The sequence below is a fragment of the Bubalus kerabau genome, chromosome 14 (assembly GCF_029407905.1).
Source record: "Bubalus kerabau isolate K-KA32 ecotype Philippines breed swamp buffalo chromosome 14, PCC_UOA_SB_1v2, whole genome shotgun sequence".
NCBI lineage: Eukaryota > Metazoa > Chordata > Mammalia > Artiodactyla > Bovidae > Bubalus > Bubalus kerabau.
In genome coordinates, this window is record NC_073637.1 from 76,712,542 (window position 1) to 76,738,410 (window position 25,869).

The 25,869-nt window shown below is 38.0% G+C and overlaps 1 protein-coding gene and 1 pseudogene across 1 annotated transcript in view; one reads left to right on the forward strand and one right to left on the reverse strand.

Moving 5' to 3' along the window:
- MMP16 (matrix metallopeptidase 16) overlaps positions 1-25,869 on the forward strand; it is a 395,775-nt gene that overhangs the window by 82,338 nt on the left and 287,568 nt on the right. The window lies entirely within an intron of this gene.
- On the reverse strand, positions 24,316-25,080 carry LOC129627100 (S-phase kinase-associated protein 2-like; annotated as a pseudogene).

A 25,869-nucleotide genomic window follows, 5' to 3' on the forward strand; every position in this document is an offset into this window, starting at 1 on the left:
ATATATGATCCCTCCAGAATTTAGAAACTTTTAATAAGTATTCTTATTTTCATGGAAATATATTTTTAGTGTAAATTTAATATGAATCTGTTCTCTTTGTAACACCTCACCATTGGAAAATTGCTTATTTTGCCAAGACTTTGACTAGAATATCATATTTGAGAAAGCTGTACATATAATTAAAGGTGACAAACATCTTTAAGGAACTATGATTGTTTATAGAGTCAATAAAGTCTTCCTTCAAAAAATGATCTGGTGTTTTCCTGTTAGTAAGGTTAGTAAGGAAGGTCACTTGTTTTAGGACCAGGAATTTCAGGATAGTTTGGGGATCTGGAGAAGGAAAGAATTTCCTCAAACATACAGGTATTGCAGGTGAACTCTGAAGGTGAGCTCTTGGCATGTCTTCCTACCCTCAAGAAGCTTTTAAAGGTCTAATCTGAGATTGCTTATGGGAACTTCCAGTAGAACAAATTCCGAAGACCTATGTTGTCAATCTCTATTCTTGCTGCATTTTTGTGAATAATCAGGCCAAGCTTAATGAAAATAGACTTATTTTTCAACACATTAACCTTACTTTGAACATCTTTAGTAGAAATGTTCAGTCACCAAGTTGTATACAACTTTTAGCGACCCCACGAACTGCAGCACGCCAGGCTTCCCTGTCCATCACCATCTCCCTGAGTTTGCTCAAACTCATGTCCATTGAGTCAGTGATGACACCCAACCATCTCATCCTCTGTTGTCCTCTTCTCTTGCCTTCAATCTGTTCCAGCATCAGGGCCTTTTCCAATGAGTCAGCCCTTTGCATCAGGTGACCAAGTATTGGAGCTTCAGTTTAGCATCAGTCCTTGAATGAATTTTCAGGGTTGATTTCCTTTAGGATTGACTGGCTTGATCTTGGTGTCCAAGGGATTCTCAAGAGTCTTTTCCACCACCACAGTTCAGAAACATCAGTTCGTCAGTGCTCAGCCTTGTTTATGGTCCAATATTCATATCCATACATGGCTACTGGAAAAACCATAGCTTTGACTATATGGACTTTGTCAATATAGACAGATAGAAATAGTGGTGATTATAGAAAGAAAAATTGTTTCAGTAGAAAACTATAAGACACTCTAGAGAATGTTAAATTCTAGTCCTGTTCATTGTCTTTAAGGCTTTCTTATTTATTCCATAAACTGGACTGGAATATGAATTTTTCTAGTTTCCTTTAATATCTGCCTAAAATTATCCAAATTAATATTTCTGATTTTTCTCCTTTCTTAATTGGAATGATTGGGAAATAAAATTTTCTTTTTCCAAGGCCCTGCAATCTGAAGCTGGATGGCTTCATATAAACTTTAAAAGAAATCCACATGACAGGTCATGTGTGGGCAAACTTCATGCCCACAGGTGTGTGAGCTCAGAAGGTTCCCTGGAGTTCCCCATGCCAACACCAGAGACAGTCAAATGCAGACCAGAAATTCCACTGGGAAAAGGAAAGATATAAACATCTGAATGCAGAGTTCCAAAGAATAGCAAGAAGAGATAAGAAAGCCTTCTTCAGCGATCAATGCAAAGAAATAGAGGAAAACAACAGAATGGGAAAGACTAGAGATCTCTTCAAGAAAATTAGAGATACCAAGGGGACATTTCATGCAAAGATGGGCTCGATAAAGGACAGAAATGGTATGGACCTAACAGAAGCAGAAGATATTAAGAAGAGGTGGCAAGAATACACAGAAGAACTGTACAAAAAAGATCTTCACAACCCAGATAATCACGATGGTGTGATCACTGACCTAGAGCCAGACATCCTGGAATGTGAAGTCAAGTGGGTCTTAGAAAGCATCACTACAAACAAAGCTAGTGGAGGTGATAGAATTCCAGTTGAGCTATTCCAAATCCTGAAAGATGATGCTGTGAAAGTGCTGCACTCAATATGCCAGCAAATTTGGAAGACTCAGCAGTGGCCACAGGACTGGAAAAGGTCAGTTTTCATTCCAATCCCAAAGAAAGGCAATGCCAAAGAGTGCTCAAACTACTGCACAATTGCACTCATCTCACACACTAGTAAAGTAATGCTCAAAATTCTCCAAGCCAGCCTTCAGCAATATGTAAACTGGTTTTAGAAAAGGCAGAGGAACCAGAGATCAAATTGCCAACATCCACTGGATCATGGAAAAAGCAAGAGAGTTCCAAAAAAACATCTATTTCTGCTTTATTGACTATGCCAAAGCCTTTGACTGTGTGGATCACAAGAAACTGTGGAAAATTCTGAAAGAGATGGGAATGACAGACCACCTGACCTGCCTCTTGAGAAATCTGTATGCAGGTCAGGAAGCAACAGTTAGAACTGGACATGGGACAGCAGACTGGTTTCAAATAGGGAGAGGAGTTCGTCAAGGCTGTGTATTGTCACCCTGTTTATTTAACTTATATGCAGAGTACATCATGAGAAATGCTGGACTGGAAGAAACACAAGCTGGAATCAAGATTGCATGGAGAAATATCAATAACCTCAGATATGCAGATGACACCACCATTATGGCAGAAAGTGAAGAGGAACTCAAAAGCCTCTTGAGGAAAATGAAAGTGGAGAGTGAAAAAGTTGGCTTAGAGCTCAACATTCAGAAAACAAAGATCATGGCATCTGGTCCCATCACTTCATGGGAAATAGATGGGGAAACAGTGGAAACAGTGTCAGACTTTATTTTTCTGGGCTCCAAAATCACTGCAGATGGTGACTGCAGCCATGAAATTAAAAGACGCTTACTCTTTGGAAGGAAAGTTATGACCAACCTAGATAGCATATTCAAAAGCAGAGACATTACTTTGCCAACAAAGGTTCGTCTAGTCAAGGCTATGGTTTTTCCTGTGGTCATGTATGGATGTGAGAGTTGGACTGTGAAGAAGGCTGAGTGCCGAAGAATTGCTGCTTTTGAACTGTGGTGTTGGAGAAGACTCTTGAGAGTCCCTTGGACTGCAAGGAGATCCACCCAGTCCATTCTGAAGGAGATCGGCCCTGGGATTTCTTTGCAAGGAATGATGCTATTGGCCACCCCATGCGAAGAGTTGACTCATTGGAAAAGACTCTGATGCTGGGAGGGATTGTGGGCAGGAGAAGGGGACAACAGAGGATGAGATGGCTGGATGGCATCACTGACTCGATGGACGTGAGTCTGAGTGAACTCTGGGAGTTGGTGATGGACAGGGAGGCCTGGCGTGCTGCAATTCATGGGGTGGCAAAGAGTCGGACACGACTGAGCGACTGATCTGATCTGATCTGACCAGTGCTGCCCTCACTGCACCATTTAATGATGCTTCAAGTTTGTCATCTAGAAATCTTCCTAACTGGCTGCACACTGAATTCAGAAACTGGATTTTTAAGCACTAGCCTTTACTTTTCGTTTATTTTCATAGAAACTCTCCTCATTAAATGCCTGACTGCTAGCATCATCTTGCAAAGACTCTCTACTACCAATTCCCAACAGATGATTCAACTGGTCCTTAATGAATGAAAGGCAACCTGATGAGAAAAGGACTTTTGTCATTCAAAGGAAAGAAGTATGTTCCTTCTTTCCTTGGACAAGAAGTGGGACTGACACGATTCTGTGTTTAGTCAAACTCTAAGCAGGCTCTTGAACCTTCTCCCAGACCTAACTGTGCACTTTCTTATAAAATAAGTTTTTAGCAAGAACCCTGCTTGGTCAGTTTAACCAGAACACCTCTCCCCTCCAAATATATGATCGCCTTCAATATCTGATCAGGCTCTTCATCCCTGTCCCTCCAAGAGATGTCTGATCACGCTGGCCTGTCTTCAGGGAGAATTCTATGAGGTCTGTTTAACCTAGAACTCTAACCCTTGATGCTTACTCTTAGTAATTTTTCATTTACTGAATAATCCCCAGTCCCAACCCTACTCCTTGGCTGTAAATTCCTGCTAACTTGGGCTGCATTTGGGATTCTCCTGATTGAGTGTAATAGTCCTAAAAACAATTGTTTCACTGCTTTAACTACTGTCCAGGTCTAGTTCTTCTTTGACATAAGTAGGGAGGTAAAGGTGGTACTGAGAATTCAGAACTCAGAGGTCCAGGAACCATGTTCTTCTAGGTCACTGCCTGGATTGATATTGAAGTGTGTTCTCTACTTCCCATCTTCCAGGCTTTGGTAGCCCTCAGAAGTTTTCCTTTGCATCAAGTCCTTTTCACACGGTTGCCTAGGGCCCTGCCTCTGTGCTCTGCTCCCAGATCTCTATCCCAGGGGCTCCAGAAACTGCTTCTTCAGGTGTTGATCACATGTCCATAGAGCAGTTGCTATATTGGATGGCCATGGGCAACAGGGACTGTGACTAATCCAGCTCACTCTTGGGAAGGACTTGTGAGGGCAAAGATTGATGCCTGGCATTGGGGATCTTTAATAGTACCAACAAGAGCATGTTTTAGCTTCTGATGCTGTGTGGTGGTGCTGGTTTAGTGACCAATAGTTAGAATTATGACTGTGTGTTGGGTTCAGGGAAAATTTATTTAATTCTAAATGTCTTGGGACTTCTCTTCTTAGAGTGGGAAGGAGGTCAGAATCCTACCTGAGACAGTTTTATTTAAAAGGAAAAAACAAAGCATTAGGTTACATGACCACATATGTAAAGTATTTAACATTAAAGATGGTTATGGAAAATCCATTTGACCATTTAATTTTTGATTTTGGAAAGAATATTAGCCCATTTATTTTACCGAAAACTTTGGTTCTTATTAGTTATAAGCTAATAAGACATTAGACAAAATTTTATAATAGAATTAATAAAATTGTCCTTACAAATACAAACATAGAAACTTGTTAGGTCCTTTCTTTAATGGAGAAAGTGATAGAAACCTTTTGTCTTTATTTTTAAGTATTTGGAACATTATTTATTATAATCTTCGCTTGGAATAAATGGGTTAAAAATTCTGTCCAGAAAATTCACAAGCTGAAAACGGAGATGAGCTGTTTGAAGAAGATCAGGAACACCAGGTGCAGACATTACAAAGATAAGCTGGGATAACCTTGAGGTTCAACCAAGGGGAGAGATAGGAATGACCTCTGAATAAGTGAAAAGATAGAGTACGAGAAAATGAAACTAGCATTTGCAGAAAAGTTCCTTAAAGCCATGACTACAGAAATGGAGATCTAAACGATTGGATTTCACCATTTTCACAAAAGGACTGCCCATGCTGTATATTTTACTGGTGAATAAATTAGACTTTTACTCAACTATTCATTAGTGTGTATGAGTGTGGGAATTTTCTGTGTTTAATGCATATACATAAAATTTTCTAAAGTAGCCCTTTGCTTTCTACTCATTTTGGGCAAATAAGGATCTATTATTTTTAATTAAATGTGTCAAATCTTTATTTACAATAAATGCTGTTCAAGAGGTAACTCTGTTATATTAGAGGAAAGCTTTGCTTTTAGTTTAAAAATCTTTTTTTTGTTTTTTGGTTCAAAATCAACCTTTACTAGTGATCCAGACAGATCATTGGATCTCAGAGAAGCTGTTTTCTAACTGTAACTTAGGATGTGTGTGTGTGTGTGTGTGTGTGTGTGTGTGAATTCTTTCCCGTTTTTTTTTTCTTGTTTTATTTTAGAGTAGATTTAGATTTACAGAAAAGTTGTGATGATAATACAGATCCTATATTCTTCAGAAAAAAAATTTGCTCTACTATTAACATCTTACATATGTATAGTGTTTGACACAATTAATTGTCCAAGATCTATAGTCTGTTATTAGCTAAAGTCCACACTGTATTTGAATTTATTTAGCTTATCTGTTGTCCAGCTTTTGTTCCAAGATCCCATTCAGGACACCACATTCCATTTAGTTGTTATAACACCTTCTGCTCATCTCTGCTGTGATGGCAGTTTCTTAGATTTCCCTTGCTCTTGATAACTTTGACAATTTTGAAAATTATCAGTCAGATGTTTTTGTTGAATGACCCTTAATTGATATTTGTCCAGTGTTTTTTCTTTTTTTTTTTTCCTTGTGGATAGATTAGTGTTACAGGTTTTCAGAGGAAGACTACAGTGGAAAAATACCGTGTTCATCACATAATATCAAGGTTATATACTAACACTGTTGCTCATTTTGATCATTTGGGTGAGGTTTTGTACTATGAGATTAGTTTTTTCTCCCCCTTTTCATACTGTACTCTTTGGAAAGAAATCACCATACATAGCCCACATATCAGAAGGTTGGAGTTATGCTTTACTTTCAAGAAAATAACTATTTTATGATAGAGATTGTTACAACTAAATGCATATAAACAAAACTGTGTATAAAAGGCTTGGGAAATATGCTGTATTATTTAAATAAATATTATTAGTGATGGTCATCATAGTAAGACTGTCAAATACATGCAAGATATGCTGTCAAACAGCATCTCTGCAAGTAACTTACAACTCAATTATAAAGCTGAGGGAATAGATGAAAAGCAAGAAAATAATATTTTGATTAAGGAAGCAATAGTCTTTCTAAATAAATTCATTTCCACTGTTTACCAAATATTCACAACTAGTTCACAGAGATGTGCTCATTTATTTTTCAAATTTACTGCCTAGTTGGCATATGCTTTTTTCAAATCTGGTTTGTGCCAGATAAATCATTGTCCAATTTGCATTATCCTTTTACATACCAAGCTTTTTATAGACTCTTCCTTTACAGTCAATTTTTCAGTGTAAAATTGAGTGATACAAAAATATGGAAAAGTGCAATGCTATTATTATTTTATTTTATGTGTGCCCCTTGGATCTGAAAAACAGAACAGGGAGTAAAAGCAACTCTTCACAGGTACCTCAGTGGTAAAGAATCTGCCTGCCAAAGCAGGAGATGCAGGAGGCGTGGGTTCCATCCCTGGGTTGGTAACATCCTCTGGAGGAGGAAATGGCAACCTACTGCAGTATTCTAGAAAATCCCATGGACAGAAGGTCCTGGCAAGCCCCAGTCCACGAGGTTGCAAAGAGTTGAATTTGACTGAGCGTGCGCACACATGTAAGAATAAGTGACTGCAGCCACCCAGGAGCCTGTGGAGATATGTGTGTGTGTATATATATATCCTGAAACTTCAGTCTTAAGGGAATATCCATGAAGAAAATTGCTTTTCAGTGGATAAGCATACTCAGTGTTCATGTAACAAAAACTACAAAAGTCTTATAAGAAAACAGTCACCTTTGTAATTCATTTTGCCAGAAAAGTTCTGGTAATATCTTTAAGGGTAAAAAACACAATGAATGGAAAACACAAAAATAAAAGTCAAAACTTTAAATTGTCATTACCTAGAAATGAAAGTTGGTTGAACCAGACACAATACATTTATAGATATTTATGTGAAATGTTGAAAATAAAGTCTGTGGTTTTTAGTCATTTTTACACAGAGATAGTATTAAACTGACAATGAAAATCAATGGTACATATTATTTTTCAAATACTTAAGTTTGGAGAGTTCCTGCAACTAATTAGATCCTAGCGTTTGCAATGATTGGTTTGGAATTTTGAGACCAATGGAGAATTCCTTAAAATCCAGAATAAGGTTGTTATTCAAGCCCTTCGTAGTCCTTCAACTTGAGAGAAACCAAGAGCTAGTGGAACACTGATTTGGGTTTGAATCCCAGCTGATTTATTTATTAGCTGTGTGATTTTCAAACAACTCATTAAGCTGCCCTGTACCTGTTTTATAAGTTTAGAGTTACAAAGAGGATGTTTGTGAAGAGCCCAGTACACAGTAGGTGTTTGATGAAGATAAGTGATTATTGGGAGTTACATTTGCTACTGACCTCTAGTAAGAGCACTGCTTCATATATCTTCATTTGAAATTAAAAAAATAATAATGCTTTCCTTGTATTTTGAGAAAGTGTGTATTAAAATTTTCTGGGTTTCTCAGGCTAGAAGAACATATATCACTCTTAGAAATTAATGTTACAATAAAGTAAGCTTTGACTGGGCTAAAGTATTAATTCTGGATATTCTGAGAATTTTAAGTTCATTTAATTATTTAATTTTTATTGTGCACTTAACATGTTTTGGATGTATAATTAAAATTCTGGAAAACAATGTGAAATAAGGTTTAAATTCCTAAAATTCAGCTAAATTTTGTTAAGTATCAGCTGTTCTTTGTTAAGAGGCAGGAAAATACTTATTTCTAAAATTTTGCTCATAAAAATGCCGTTCAACTTCACTTTTACCTAGATCTTGATATTAGATTTTGAAACTCTATTTATTCCTTCTTAATGTTTGACAGAGCAGTGGTTTGTTTTTACAAAGCTGAGAAAATAGTTCAAAGGGGAAATAAAGTAAGATGCATTTGCTATTGAAAAGCTGAAAGTGTTGCCAGTAATGAAAATCTTTCTGTTTAGTTGTAGTGATTGAGAAAACAGTTGGAGAGCTGTAATTGTCCATTAAGATAATGAGCACCACGAGCTAGAAACAGCATGTGTGGAAGAGGGGTAATACCAAGCACCATGGAAAAATCTGCAACTTTCAGAGGGTCATAAAAACGAGAGGAGTATAAAACTATACCAAAGAACTACAGACACTGAAGGCTGATTTAGTAGATTTCAGGGACTTCTTACTGACAATCTTGTACATACTTATCATGAATTTTAAGAGAAAAATTTTTTTGTTATTTATCAACTGGCCTTTTGCATATTTTATATTAAATTAGTTTTCACTGATAATTTGCTCATTACTTTACAAAACAATCTGATTTGCTAGTTGAGCTCCATTTATGATTGGCCAAGGAAAAATAAGTTGATCCCAAGAAAAAATAAAATTGTTCTTATTTGATTAAGTGGTTTCAAAATGAAATTAGTAGTATCACATTTAAATTTTTATGACTTTTTAGTTAAGAGTATGAAAAACTTGGAACTTTTTGTCTTTTTAATATTAACATTTCAAAAGAAAAATTATTAAGTGTCTTCTATGTTCTGTCATTGTATCAGATACTTGGAATTAAAAATTAAGAAATACATGATACTTATGCTCAATCTATTAAGCAAAAAGATTGTAATCTTGGGCAATACATTTGATATAGCTGACCTTTATATAGAGTTTTGCAAAGTTCCCTGTTAGGGAACTAAGTATTAATCATTTCTAAAGTTGGATCATGAAAATACAATAGAAATTTGTAAGGCAGAAATGGAGTATTTGAGACATTGACCATGTCTGTTTAGCCAAGATATTAAGAGAGGAAATAATTTAGGGGTGGGATAGGTGTTCTATGCAGCTAGAGCATGTTTTAAAAGAGGGGAAATAGTAGAATTCTTTAAATGTATTAAATGTTTGAGATACTAAAAAAAAAAAAAAAATAGTAGAAGCAGCTGATAGATGTATGTTTGCTTATACAACTGGACTATTAATGTGTGCAATTGGTGCCAAAATAAAAGAAGTGAAATATTTTAGCAACTTTATACCTAGTTTTTGTCTTTTTATATAGTTCATGAGGTTCTCATGGCATGTATACTGGGGTGGTTTGCCATTCTCTCCTCCAGTGAGTCACGTTTCATCAGAACTCTCTGTTATGACCCATCTGTCTTGGGTGGCCCTACATGGCTTGACTCAGCTTCATTGATTTACGCAACCTCTTCGACATGACAAGGCAGTGATCGGTGAAGGAGATGTAAGTTAGAACCTTGTGTGGAACAACTAACTGATTGGTTCAAGACTGAGAAAGGAGTACAACAGGGCTGCCTGCTGTCACCTGTTTGTTTAACCTATATGTGGACCACATCGTGAGAAATGCTGGATGAGCTAAAACCTGGAATCAAGATAGGTGGGAGAAACATCAACAACCTCAGATACGCAGATGATACCACTCTAATGGCAGAAAGTGAAGAGGAACTAAAGAGCCGCTTGATGAAGGTGAAGGAGGAGAGTGAAAGAGCCAGCTTAAAACTAAATATAAAAAACAAAACCCAAAAATCTATGATCATGGCATCTGGCCCCATTACTTCCTGGCAAATAGAAGGGGGAAAGGTGAAAGTAGTGACAGATTTCCTCTTCTTGGCTCTAAAATCATTGTAGATGGTGACTGCAGCCATGAAATTAGAAGAGGATTGCTCCTTGGCAGGAAAGCTGTGACAAACCTAGACAATGTGTTGAAAAGCAGAGACATTACTCTGCCAGCTACGGTCCACATAGTCAAGGCTATGGTCTTCCCAGTGGTCACGTACAGTTGTGAGATCTGGACGGTAAAGAAGGCAGCAACACCAAAGAATCCTTCGAACTGTGGTGCTGGAGAAGACTCCTGAAAGTCCCTTGGAAAGGAGATCAAACCAGGAGATCTTAAGTGAAATCAACCCTGAATACTTGTTGGAAGGACTGATGCTGAAGCTGAAGCTCCAATATTTTGGTCCTCTGATGTGAACAGCTGACTCATTGGAAAAGTCTCTGATGCTGGGAAAGATTGAGGGCAGAGGAGAAGAGGGCATCAGAGGATGAGATGGCTGGATGGCATCACTGATACAATAGACATGAACTTGGGCAAACTCCTGGAGATGGTGAGGGACAGGGAGGCCTGGTGTGCTGCAGTCCATGGGGTTGCAAAGAGTCAGACATGACTGAGTGACTGAACAACAAAATACCTAATTTTCTTAAACACTTTAGTGCTTGTTGAAAAGCAAACCAAATCTTAGAATGGACTTTCTAGCTGAGCTCACTTGCTTTGGAATATTAGAAACACATCTTGTTTGATAAAGAGATGGTTCCTTCTTGCTCCCTTTTCTCATAGGTTTTTCTTTTTCTCTACCCTTAGGGCTCTACCTCAGACTTGTAAGGTTTCACAGCTACAGGAAGGCGTTCTTCTTACTTTTCCTTAAAGCCACAGTCTAGAGGCGGTCTTGGCTGAGGTAGGGGAATGATACTCCAGAGCAATATTTGTCTGGCTGGGGAAAGGACATTCTTAGGTGTCAGTTATTGTAAAGTGGCTTCTATTCCTGAATCAGTTTCAGTCAAAAGTCCCTCATGACATAAGTATTTTGAGTGGCGAGGATACCCCAGGAGTCAGAAAGAGTCGGTGTTCTCATTAAAGTTTAGGAGATGAATCTCTTCTTAAGGCTGGGAATGTGATGTTAGCGTAATTGTAATATCTAAACAGTCTTCCCTTCTTCTCCCTTGCATGTTTGCTGTGCTTCAGTTCACCCATTCTTTAGGCCTCTGTTGGACCTAAAGGCAAGTGACAAATAACAGTCCATGCTCAGTCCCTTCTTTCTGATCAGTACCTAAGATCTTCATTCTTGCCTCTCTGGCTTTCAGATTTGGCTTTTTTCATAAATCAACCTCTGTCCCCATCAGATATAAGTATTTTCTGCCTACCCTTCTCCACCCTACACATTTTAAGTGACGTTTTGAACCTTGACTCTTCCATGTATCATGTAGTTTTATCTGCTTCTACAGTTTGGTGTCCACCCTTGCCTCTAGTATGAGGGTTTCTGGTTCCAGGGATCCCTGAGTCACTCTGAACTTCTATCTGTCCCAGTCAACTAATTTAAAGAGTTGTGTTGGTAGTAGGCTTATTTTTTTTTTTAAGGAGATCAAATATAAAATTTCCCCCAAATAATAATGAGCAAAATTTCAAATTAAGTTTGATGAAAATACTCTTTTAAGTCCTAGATATTGGTCATAATAATTTTAACTGTATTGTGATTGGGAAACACATTAAAAGTTTATTTTTAAACATGTCCAACACAGCTCCAGCAACAAAATTCTTTTCACCAACTTCTGCCTGGATCTCAGTTCGTTTTTTTCCAGTTCCCACACTAGGCAATTCCTTCTGTGTATGTTATGATGAACATACGTATTAGAGATTATTATCTTCTGAGCCCCACAGTAGGAATACTGGAAGCACTGGAAAATAGGGCTTAAGCCAGGAGGTTCTGGAAATGATAGCTCTCCAGGTAAGAAGGAAAAGGGACAAAGATAAGAGGGAAAAAGAACATCTATGGGAACTTATGCCTTTGATGAAGGTTTTGGCTTTTTTTGCCTCTGTCTACTTCATCTCTGAAACTTTTCTTTACATTTTCTATTTATTCTTTCCTCATGCTTTCTGGGGATACTCCTTAATCGATACTAATTCACTAATCCATTCTTCTACCTGAATCATTACACTCCTCAACCAATATGTTGAGTTTATTATATCCACAATTATATATTGTGCATTCACTATCTCCAGTTGTATTCATGTTATATCTTTTTATGCCTGTACAAATATTAAACTTCTCATATATTTGATGATATTTAATATACTTCTTCAAAATATTTGTCCTTCTGGTTTCATTAATTCTGATTTTATGGAGTAGATGGTTTTGTTCATTGTCTTTCTTTTACACAGATTGTGTTATAGGTGGGTGGAATCTCCAAAGATCATTAGCTAATGAAACCTCAGACTCAGTTTATGTCCCCGAATCTTTGGAATTGTGTGTGTGCATGCCATCTTGTTGACTCTCTCCCTGCCCACTATTCAGTTCTAATTTTGTTGGTCTGAGTCTATGGCCATACCACCCTGAACATGCGGGCTCTTGTCTAATTTAGTTGGTCTGACATGGGGCCCAAGTTTCAGTTTCTTCAAAGCTGCCTTGGTGGAGTCAATGTGCAGCCATGTTCGGGAACCTCAGAACCTGATCACTGTGAGAAGGAAATGCTTGGGGACAGATGGGCATCCCTACTCTGCATTGTGTTCCATGCAGCGGGGAATGGCAAAGAAGCGGTTAGTGAGTGATCCGCCCTGAGCAATGCGAGGCTAAGGGAAAACCAATATCCTCCAGCCCACACCACATCCGTAACCCAGGACTTGCCCCTTCACTGGACTGCACAACCTAGGTTTGCCCTGGGGATTTCCCACTTTTTCTCATCAGTTTCCCTCTCCTTTGTGCGCCCTCTCCTGGACTGACAGGCAGACATTTTTGTTGGGAACTGCAAGTGTGAATCTCTGGCTTGTTAGCTTTTCCCTGTAAACAGTGGCAGAGAATTCATAGGACCAACCACTGCTTCACAAGGGCAGACTCATGTATCATATGTTTCCCTGATGGCTGTCACTTCTTTATACCACCTTGGTACCTTGTCATTTGTTATAATGATGGTAATTTACATGATTTAAAAAGCTGTAAAATTCTTAAAATGGCAAGATTACATATGCTTTATAGTAGGAAATATATCTGTTGAATATTTCTACTTGAAATATTCCAATGTAATTTCTTAAAATTTTTAACACATCATTTAAATATTTGCTGCTGTAGTAAATGCTGATTTCTGAGTATATTTTAAATATGTTGTGAAGACTTTAGATAATCATAATGAATATTATTGACTGCTCCACTATGCCTTTGCGTTTCTTGGAACTGTTTAACAATTGTATTCTTCGTTTGTTTGTTTGGTCAGTCGTTCAGTCATGTCTGATTCTTTGCCACCCCAAGGACTGCAGCACGCCAGGCTTCCCTGTCCTTCACTATCTCCGGACTTTACACAAACTCAATGTCCATTGAGTTGGTGATGACATCCAACCATTTCATCCTCTGTCTTCTCCTGCCTTTAGTCTTTCCCAGAATCAGGGTCTTTTCTAATGAGTCAGTTCATCTCATGAGGTGGCCAAAGTATTGGAGCTTCAGCTTCAGAATCAGGGAGAGTTTTTTCAAGAGAACACAGTGGTCATAGCAGACACCTTCTGCCAACAGCAAAAGAGATAATTATACACATGGACATCACCAGATGGTCATCATCAAAATCAGATTGATTATTTTCTTTGCAGCTGAAGATGGAGAAGCTCTATACAGTCAGTAAAAACAAAACCTGTTGCTGACTGTGGCTAAGATCTTGATCTCCTTATTGCCAAAATCAAACTGGAATTGAAGAACGTAGGGAAAACCTCTGGGCCATTCAGGTATGACCTAAATCAAATCCCTGATGATTATACAGTGGAGGTGACAGATTCCAGGGGTTAGGTCTGATAGACAGAGTGCCTAAAGAGCTATGGACCGAGGTTCATAACATTGTACAGGAGGCGGTGGCCAAAACCATCCCAAGGAAAAAGAAATGCAAAAAGGCAAGATGGTTGACTAAGGAGGTCTTACAAATAACTGAGAAAAGAAGAGAAGCAAAAGGCAAAAGAGAAAGGCAAAGGTATATCTAATTAAGTTCAGAGTTCCAGAGAACAGGAAAAAGAGATAAGAAAGACTTCTTAATATTCTTAATTAAAGTGAAGTTGCTCAGTCGTGTCCAACTCTTTGCCACCCCACAGACTGTAGCCTGCCAGGCTCTTCTGTCCGTGGGATTTTCCAGGCAAAAATACTGGAGTGGGTTGCTATTTCCTGCTCCAGGGAATCTTCCTGACCCAAGGATAGAATCTGGATCTCCGGCACTGCAGGCAGACTCTACCATCTGAGCCACCAGGGAAGTCCAATAGTTGGCTATTATTATTGTTAGTTGGTTATTATTATTGCTCCTTATGGCCTTCAGAATAACTGCTTTCTCTGATTCTCTGGTTTATTCTGTAATCATTTAAATAAAGGGATATTCATATTTAGAATCATATAAAAACTAATACACTCAGAGTGAGAGAATTTTATGAACAAAATTCAATACAAAAATTTTTGAATTATTTTAATTCTGAGGATCAGTGCTTGACAAATTTCTTGTCTTGAACTTAAATCCAGATAGTTACATTTGCTATATTTAAATAACCACTAGATGAGAGAGACAATTACTCTAATTAAACAGTTGCAGTTATCTCCTGGTGTATTTCCCTTAAACAATAATAGACGTGAATTTGTCCCTCCACTCATTAGCTTATAAACAGTTTTTTTTTTTTTTTTTAAATCTAGGGTACATTACCGATTCCCATAACAGATACTATGATGATTCCATGAAACATATCCATAAGCATCTAATATCTTTTAAAGTGAATGGGCTGGATAGTGCTTACTCAGTGGAGTTTGTATAAAATTGTCTTTATACAAGATGATATGTCACGAAACTGAAATTTTATTTTCATCCATCTTGAGAATTGATGTAAGATTGCTAGACAATCAGACTTAAAGGTGATCAGATTAGCTGTCTGCTCATAGTTTTCCCTATAACCCAGAGGCTATAGGCAAAACTAGATATACTCTTAGTCTATTTCTTAGGGGTGTTTTAAAAGTGATATAAAGGTGCACATTACTGAACTGGAAATAACCAGGTTATTTGATGGATTCCATTGTCTAGATATAACAACTGGTTCATTAAAACATTTGGTGTACAATTGGACAAGTCAGCTGAATGTAAAATATTAAACTAAAATATAAAAATTTTTCTTATAATCTCCAAATAAAAATTTAAATATCTTTATTTCATTTTTTAAAAATCAAGGCACTGTTATATGGAAATAAAGCATGCTGACTTCACCTAGATACTTGATTAAAATAGGTCATTTCACCACTCTGTAATGTTTTCTGTCATGCATGGCTTGCACAGGAAACATATTCCTGTTATAAAGTGTGATTTGTGCCATCATACCTTCCAACAGGATAATGCCTATGAGGAAAATAAAACATATCATTAAATTTAAAATATATTCTCTTAGAAAACAGCCAGCTCTGATTAGTCAAAATCTTGGCAAAGCGAATGTCAGCACTATTTTAGCTAAAAATGGAAATAGATTGCTTTATACACAGTGCTTATCAAAGGTCATTTAAAATGTAATCTGACTTTGCAATCCCTTACTTCATGTTTCTTTAGAGGTTGTGACCTATAGAACACAGGAGATTGAGAGTAGCAGCATAGTGTAATCCATACCACAGGATCCTTACATATTTTTTCATACACAATGGAAATACTATCGCATGGACTTCAAAATATTAATTTATTTTCAAAGACGTTTAAACACTTAGGATCAGTTCAGTTCAGTCGCTCAGTCATGTCCAACTCTTTGCGACCCCAATGAATCGCAGCACGCCAGGCCTCCCTGTCCATCACCAACTCCCAGAGTTCACTCAGACTCATGTCCATCGAGTCAGTGATGCCATCCAGCCATCTCATCCTCTGTCATCCCCTTCTCCTCCTGCCCCCAATCCCTCCCAGCATCTGAGTCTTTTTCAATGAGTCAACTCTTCGCATGAGGTGGCCAAAGTACTGGAGTTTCAGCTTTAGCATCCTTCCTTCCAAAGAAATCCCAGGGCTGATCTCCTTCACAATGGACTGGTTGGATCTCCTTGCTCAGGATAGGCCATCTTTTAAATAAGGTTTAACCTGTATTATTTTATCAGATCATTGGTTGTTCTTTTATTTGATGTTTAACCTGCTACAAAATTAATTTTATGTTACTATATTGTCACTCTGGACTTTTTTATACTTAGAAGTTGATTGAATTTTGTTTTTCCTGTGAGCTCTAGAATGTTTTATTAAAGCCTGAATATAGTCAGCCTATTTTTGATCATAATTGACTGATTTTCTCCCATCTAAAAGAGGTCCCCATTAAATAAAAGTGGTAAAAGATGCCATCTTCAGAGTACATTAAATGAATCAAAATTTAACATTTGCTTGTCTGGTAAAAGAATGATTCTTTCCAGCTTTGTTGGATCTTTGCCCTTATTTTGGTGGAATCTGTGGAGACTCTTTTCTCTATCTCATGAAGATGTGGTCGTCTATATTCCTTTTATAATCTGTCTAGGGTAATCTCATAATATCTCACCTGTACTTTCTTCCTCTGAGGCAGTTCCAGTATTAAAGCCTTTCTGTTTGCACTTACACAGGCTCTCCCTGGGAGAGACTAGCTCACCTGTCAAAATACCGTAACTGGTGATCACTAGCTCCTCTAGAGGCAACGTCTGTACTGCTGCCAAATTCAGAAAGTCTGAAATTTTAGGAACTGCTAAGGACATCAACTTCTACCATGCTTAGATTCTTAATCATGGGAGATGGCTTTTTTAGTTATTGGTTCTCTAGTGGAGTGGACCTTTTATGGTAAAACTGTGATGTGGGAATATATATATATATATATATATATATATATATATATATATATATATGTTTAATCAGAAGAATTTCTATTCTAATATGTGGGTATTGAGAGCCAGACCTCTTAGCCATGATTGGCAAAAAAAAAAAAAAAAAAAAAAGGACACCTCAACACTGAGAGAAGAAAGATCAGGTAAAATATATGGCAAAGAAAGAATAAAGATTTTGTGTTAAAGGCTCAGGGAAGAAAAGCAAATTAAAATTAAACCAGTATGGGCCTTAAGCTTCACATTCCAGTGTATTGGTGTGGATGCAAAGGAGCTAAGAGAAGTTTCCCTGGAGCTGAGGACATATGTTGGGCCTGAGGTTTACTGATAGCCCTTGGAACATAAATCCCTGGGTATCAGGGAGATATATAAATAATATCTGTGGAGACTAGAAAGGATGATAATTGAGTAATAGCACAAGAGTTTTCAAAATCTTTATGACACATAATTTTGTTCATGTCTATGAAACTCATGAAATTAAAAGAGATGTTACAACAGAGTAGTTAAGAGCCAAGACTCTGAGCAGCACTGTTTTTTTTCAAAATCTAGGTCTCTCTTTTACCAGCTCTATAATTCTGGGCAGGTTATTTAACTTCTTCTTTGTCTTGGTTTTCCTATGTTAGAGTGTGTAGCACAGGGCTATGGTCAGGATCAGTTAAGTTAATTAATGTAAAGTATTAATACTTATAAGAGTGCCTGGTACATTAAAAAAAAAAGATGCTCAATACATGTTAGCTAAAAATGCCATGAGAGTAATTATGGTATTATATTGTTATAAAAATATTGTAGTTATGAAAATACTATAATGTTATAAAGGAAAGGGGAATTTGACCTGTTTTTATCATCTAGCCTTGAATTACTCATCCCCAAGTAGTTTTCAGAAACTTGCTCTTAGATTTTGATAAGGAGTTTATTTTCAGGTCCATTTCAGGACACATTTCAGATACTGCAATACAATATATTTTTTATAAATTCGCAACATAATAGCAATTTCTTATCTTTTGTTTCCCAATTTATAAAACTTTTTTGAAGTAGATAAGGAGGAAAACTCTACAGATGAGAAAAGTAACTCTGGCTAGAAGCCTATATTTATGAACATGTGATTTGATAGAGAATAGAGCCAGCATCAGGTCAGAAAAACATTTATAATTAGAGTGGTGATCATCTATTGCCTTGAGCATAGGAAAGATCATAAAATTAATTTTAAAGATTCTTTACTAGGATTTTTCACAAGGTAAATTAAAAATAAAGTTTATTTTCACCTTTAATAATAATAAAATCTGATAACTAATTTACTTTTGTAAAATACTAAATTACAACTGTCTTTTGCTTTTGTTGGAGAAGGCAATGGCACCCCACTCCAGTACTCTTGCCTGGAAAATCCCATGGACGGAGGAGCCTGGTAGGCTGCAGTCCATGGGGTCGCTGAGGGTCGGACACGACTGAGCAACTTCACTTTCACTTTTCACTTTCGTGCATTGGAGAAGGAAATGGCAACCCACTCCAGTGTTCTTGCCTGGAGAATCCCAGGGACGGGGGAGCCTGGTGGGCTGCCGTCTATAGGGTCCCACAGAGTCGGACACAACTGAAGTGACTTAGCAGCAGCAGGTCCCTAAAAAGTCTATGTTCACTCTTGCCATCTCCTGCTTGACCACATACAGTTTACCTTGATTCATGGATCTAACATTCCAGGTTCCTATGAAATATTGTTCTTTATAGCATCAGGCTTTACTTTTGCCACCAGGCACATCATTCAGGAAATCAACCCTAAATATTCATTGGAAGGACTGATGCTGAAGCTGAAGTTCCAATACTTTGACTTCCTGATGTGAAGAGCTGACTCATTGGAAAAGACCATGATGCTGAGGAGATTGAAGGCAAGAGGAAAAGGGTAAAATAGAGAATTAGATGGTGGGTAGTATCACCAACTCAGTGGACCTGAGTATGATCAAATTCGGGGAGATAGTGAAGACAGGGAAGCCTAGCATACTGCAGTTCATGGGGTCACAGTCAGATATGACTTAGCGACTGAATAACAACAACTTGGTTAAGATTTGTCTCAAATGAATGGCTTTAAGAGTAAATTTTAGCAACCTGAGCTTTAGAGTATCTTCAACAGCAACTCAAGGACTCTTACCTAGAAAGCAGCTCATTATTCATCTCTTTTGAGCAGTTGCCCAAATTAAACAATGGTGTCATACATTTTATTAACATGCAGCACAAAAATCCCTGCTTACTAAACAGTTCTGAGTCCAGGAAAGCCTTGGGCCTTCTTCCAACTATTAATGTAGAAAAAAAAAAAATTGCCAAACTTACCTACATCAGCAGAAAGCAAATACCTAATGCCATTCCATAATAAATTTGAGTATTCTTGCCCTAAATGCAGCTTTTTAAGCTTCTACAATCTTATTCTAACTCCATCCAGATTCTACTGTTGATCATGATGATGAGAAATAAAATTAGAAAGACAAACATGACAGGAATTAAATGCCTTTAGTCTCAAGAAGGCCTGGAGAAGGCAATGGCACCCCACTCCAGTACTCTTGCCTGGAAAATCCCATGGACAGAGGAGCCTGGTAGGCTGCAGTCCATGGGGTTGCTGAGGGTCGGACACGACTGAGCGACTTCACTTTCACTTTTCACTTTCATGCATTGGAGAAGGAAATGGCACCCCACTCCAGTGTTCTTGCCTGGAGAATCCCAGGGACGGGGGAGCCTGGTGGGCTGCCGTCTATGGGGTTGCACAGTCGGACACAACTGAAGGGACTTAGCAGCAGTAGCAGCAGCAGTCTCAAGAAGGCCACGCCTGCTGTTACGCATAATCACATATGGATCCTTGAATGTGGTGAAGTGAGAACCATGTGTTGACCTTTACCTACCTAGGGCATATACTAGGGCATCAACACTCTCTGGAGTCTTTTCCTCTAGCTTTTCTACAGTTTGTGTAAAGTGGAAGTATCTCTGCCTTCCAAAATCATGCCACAGAGAATGATTTTGATGGCATCTAATCAAAATCTAGACTTCAGCAAACATATATAACCTTGGGAATATATTTATCTTCCTATCCTCAAACTGGTTGACAACTGTAGCTTTCATTTGGGGGCACAATTCTTTAAGCCTGGAAGTCTGGGTTTGGGAGGAAGATGATAGCTTATTGAAAGGACTGAGAACTTACATTCTGGAGAATGTAAAATCCAGTAAAGCCTTCTTGCAAATATATTTAACTTTGGCTTACAAGATCACAGGGCATTTACTTTTAGATATGTTAAAGACATATAGGTTATCCAACCAAATGATTGTCTAGTCAACCTAAGGTCATTTAAAATAAAGTGAAGTGAAGTCGCTCAGTCATGTCCGACTCTTTGTAACCCCATGGACTGTAGCCTACCAGGCTCCTCCCTTATTGGGATTCTGCAGGCAAGAGTACTGGAGTGGGTTGCCATTTCCTTCTCCATTAAATGCTTGGGTAATATATGTTACCAAATAACATTCTTCCCTCATTTTTTTTTCCACTGCTATAGGGATATAAGGATTAACTACTGTCTGTTGGCTAACATGAGGAAGGCTAAAGATCAAGATTTTCTAGTCATAGCCTTTAAACTGTGACTATCCAAACCTTTATTATTGTGGCTTGTTGGCTCTGATTAAGTTGTTCTATATTTAAAATTTCAGAGTACTGTTTTTACTTTAGAAGGGACTCAAGTCATGATTTTGAGAGTCCATCCAGCACTCAGACTGGGAGTTCACCACGCCTGAGTGGAAGTTATGTGGGCAACTCAATAACAGTGTGAGTCTGTGGACCTGCACCCTCTACAGTTTAGGAGAGCTTGGTTTTGATTCTTCTGTGGTGCACAATTCTTTGTATTGCTATGTCTGCTCAAGGGAAATATACTTAACTTTATTGTAAAGTATCATTTGGCTTAAAATATCTCCTCTTCCACTGCAATCTTTGTCTGGAAGTGTCCAAAAATTAAATTTTGGTAAGGCAAGGTAACTGTCTAACCATTTGACAATTCACCTAGAAATCTTGCCTAGAATTTTATCTTACTATAAAATGTAAGACACAGATGGTAGCCACAAAAGTAAAATAGACACAAAGTGATAAGCAGAGTTTTTTCATGTTTAAATACTACTAAATACAATTGTGGGCTCTATGCCTGTCATGATTAAGAGATAAAAATGTATCTGTTTTATTATTTATTTCAAGATTTAACAGGAGTTGTTTCTAAGTTTTCTTTCTTATTTTCTATCTACATCTAAAATATTGTATATATTACCCTGTGGCCTAAGTAAATATTGTGTATTTTCTAATATGTCATTTTTTTCACCTTTACCTATTTATAAAAGATATAAAATTATAATATTTTAAAGCATACATTGTGATGATTTGATACACATTGTGAAAATTTTTCTGCAATTGGAGTAATTAGCACACCTATCACATCAGATATTTATCATTTTTTATAAGAATACAAGTTCTACTCTCTTAGCAAATTTCAGTTATATAATACAGTATAATCAATTAGAGTCACAAGGTCATGCAGGAGAACAAAAGATCTTATTCATCTTATAACTGAAAATTTGTACTCTTTTACCAGCCTCTCCTAATTTCTTCTACTCCTTGCCCTTGGCAACCAGCATTCTGTTTCTGAGTTTGAGTTTCTGTTTTTGAGATTTTACATACAAGTGATGCCATGTAATATTTGTTTTTCTTTGTCTAGCTTATTTCACTTCACATAATAGTCTTCAGGTACATTCAGATTCTAAATGGCAGGAATTCCTTCTTTTTAAAGCTGAATAATATGCTACTTTATATGTCACATTTTCTTTATTCTTTCAAACTCATGGCAGTTAGATTGTTTCCACACCTTGGCTATTGTGAATAATACTGCAGTGAATGTGAAGGTGCAGATATCTTTTTGAGATTATGGTTTCATTTCCTTTACTTCTTTTCATTCACTTCTGGATATAGATCCAGCAGTGAGATTGCTGGATCATATTCTGGCTCTATATTTAATTTCATGAGAAGACTCCATAATGTTTCCATAGTGGCTGTATTACTGGGGTGACCAAAACAGTCATTCGGTTTTTTCCCCTGAGATGGCTCTAGTAGAGTTTAGTTTTCTTAAATTTCATTTTAAACAATTTTGTTACATTGTATTGTGACAGCTATCATATCAGCATACATTTAAAAAAGATTTATCAAAATATCTGCACTTTCGTTTAGCCATGATAATATTGAAGATGGAAAAAAATTTCAGATAATACACTGAATCAGGTGAAAACATTTGCTATGGATATGACCGATAGGCATTAATATCTAAAATATATACACAGTTCATACAACTAAAAAAATAAACAACCCTACTAAAAGTGGGCAACAGACCTGAATAGACATTTTTCCAAAATGGAATGTAAGTGGACAACAGACACTTGGAAATACGCTCAACATCACTAATCGTCAGGGAAATGCAAATCAAAATCACAATGAAATACTGCCTTATATCTGAATATCATCAAAAGGACACTAATAAATGGGGGCAGAAATGTGGAGAAAGAGAGCCCTGGCACACCCTTGGTGGGAATGTAAATTGATGCAGCCACTGCAGAAAACAGTGTGGCCGTTCCTCAGAAATCTAAAAGTACAGCTACCCAGCAGTTACACTCCTGAGTATTTATCTGAAAAAAAAAAAAAAAAAAAAAACACTAATTTGAAAAGATTCATTATTTGCAACTTCTAAGATGTGAAAGCAAACTTAGTGTCCATCAACAGGCATATATATATATATATATATATATATATATATATATATGTAAACATGAATGGATGAATGAATAAAAATATCAAACTGATGAATGGATAAAGATATATATATGTGTGTGTATGTGTGTATATATGTATAGATATACTTTAGTCACTAACTCATGTTCAACTCTTTTTATGACCCTCCATGGACTGTAGCCCGCCAGGTTCCTCTGTTCATGGAATTTCCCAGGCAAGAATACTGGAGTGGTTGCCATTTCCTTCTTCAGGGGTTCTTCCCAATCCAGGGATAGAACCTGCATCTCCTGCATTGGCAGGCGGATTCTGTACCACTGAGCCACCAGGGAAGCCATATGTACATATACTGAGTAGTACTCCACATCGGAGGAAGCAATGGCACCCACTCCAGTACTCTTGCCTGGGAAATCCCATGGACGGAGGAGCCTGGTAGGCTGCAGTCCATGGGATCGCGAAGAGTCGGACAAGACTGAGCGACCCCACTTTCACTTTTCCCCTTCCTGCATTGGAGAAGGAAATGGCAACCCACTCCAGTGTTCTTGCCTGGAGAATCCCAGGGACGGGGGAGCCTGGTGGGCTGCCATCTCTGGGGTTGCACAGAGTCGGACATGACTGAAGCGACTTAGCAGCAGCAGCACTACATATATATGTGTGTGTATATATATATATATACACATACATACATACATACATATACACACACACATATATATGTACATGTATATATATATATACATATATACAGTGAAGTACTATTCAGTCATAAAAAAGAGTAAAATGGGAATTTTGCCATTTCCAGCAACATGAATAGACTTGGAAGGCATTATACTAAGTGAATAAGTCAGATAGAGAGAAATGTAATATGATATCATTTATATGTTGAATCTAAAAAGTCCACAAACTAGTGAATCAAAAAAAAAACAACAAACTAGTGAAAATAGAAACAGCTTCACAGTTATAGAGAACATAGTATTGGAGAGGGAAGAAGGGATGGGACAGTGTAGAGTCAGAGGACTGAGGGGTGCAAGCTCCTGTGTATAAAATAAGTTACAGTTATATATTGTGCAATGAGTGAGTGAAGTTGCTCAGTCCTGTCTGACTCTTTGAGACCCCATGGACTGTAGCCCACCAGGCTCCTCTATCCATGGAATTTTCTAGGCAAGAGTACTGGAGTGGGTTGCCATTTCCTTCTCCAGGGGATCTTCCCGACCCTGGGATTGAACCCGGGTGTCCTGCATTGCAGGCAGATGCTTTACTGTCTGAACCACAAGGGAATCCCAATATAATTAATATTTTATTAAAAAAACTACCAATGGAATTTCAAAAAGCATAGAGCTTAGGCTCTTAAGGGTATAGCAGTGATAAAAGCTTTCATAGTCCTTTCTAAAAAGCAACACTTCATAGGTTTCTCTCTCCAGTGGTTCTCTAATATACTTGTAGAAGGAAGGCAATGGAAAACCAAGGATATAAATAGCTGAGCTCTCCACAATGGGGCTTCCTGCCTACTTTCCCTGTTCAAAGAAAAGAGGAGACATCGTCTTGCAATAAAGGCTTCATAGACAACTGGGCTTTTCTAGTGACAGTCGGCATTTGATGACCCATATCTCTTGGTTCTTCTTGTTGCCAGTGATCGGCCTGGCAATGATGGTGAAACGGGAGCAATTAACTAGATGGGGGAGGGCTTCCTTTAACAGTTGAAAGGTACCGTCCATCACGATTCCAAAGACTTGTAGTGTTTTTAGTGTGGGAGCTTCTCCAAGTTCAAGTAAAGTTTCAGGTATTATGTCATAGCACTGACTGAGTGATAGGTGTTGGAGGTAGTTGAGTTAGTAAAATTCTGGAAAGCAGTCATTTTTCAGCATGACGTTATCACTTAAGTCTAGGTGGACAAAATTGGGACATCTTCCAACTAAGGTAGAGACATCTGATCTCTGCAGATTCTTTAGGTACCCACTGAGACACATCTGGGTGGTGGTCTCTGACACGTGTGCCACGGCCAGCTGTATGTGCTTTTCAGGGAAGTCATAGCACCAAGAGCGGTTCAGCTCATCCAGTCTGGAAGAGCTGCTCAGCAAAGTCTCCAGGGCAGATTCAGAGAATCCAGAACACCCAGAAAGGTGTAGTCGCCATAAATTTGTGTTCTGAGCAAGATTATCTACAATAGGATCTGAAAGCTGGATGCCTTCCAGGCTGAGATGCTGCAACTTGGAGCGGTGAGACAGAAGGCCGTGGAGGGTAGACACACCCATCGGGGAGTTCCACAGAGGCAGGTGCTGTAGACAAAAAGGGCTGAGATGTTCAACTAACGGCTGGTCCATAAATGATCCTGGGCAGCAGAAGGCAACCACCCCTCGGGAGAGCAGTCTACCAATCACGTCTGGTTAGAGGTTTAAGCTCGAGAGGTCTATGGTCTGCCAGAGAGACTCGTCAGATGCTAGATGATACCATCTTTTACAAACACTGGAGACTTTCAGGAGTTCAGGGAGGCACAGACAGGTAAAGATTCTTAGGAGTAGCTCGTTTGGAAGGGAGTCCCAAGAAACACCTGGAAAGTTCTCTCGGTTTGGCTTAGGTCTGCGGACAGTCACAAAGTCCTTGTCATTCCCTTTGCTTTTCAGCTGTTTTCATGGGGGGAGTGGGGGGCTCTGTGGGTGGCCCAGGTTTGAAAGCAATTTCTGGGGGGTGTGCTCACTGGTCCTGGGAGATGTTCACACTTTTTGAAATTTTAGGGAGAGTGAATCTATAATTTCAAGATACCTTAAAGAGAAAAATTTGAACCACATCTTTTATCTCCCCCTGTCTCTCCCCACCCCCAAAAGTAGACAGGTGTTACTTTCATTGATCTTTTCTATTTCCTTTCTAGTCATTATTTAAATTTTTCCCATTCTTATCTTTTTTAGTTTCATCTATTAACATTGGGCCTAATGTGTTCTTCCTTTTCGGATTCTTTTAGATGTAAAGTATATTTGTTTAATTGAGATCTCCTTTTCTTTAATGTAGGCATTTATGACTATGACTTTCCTCTTAGATCAAATTATGCTGCATTCAATAAGTTTGTATGTTGTATTACCATGTTCATTTGTCTCAAGGTATTTTATTCTTAATTT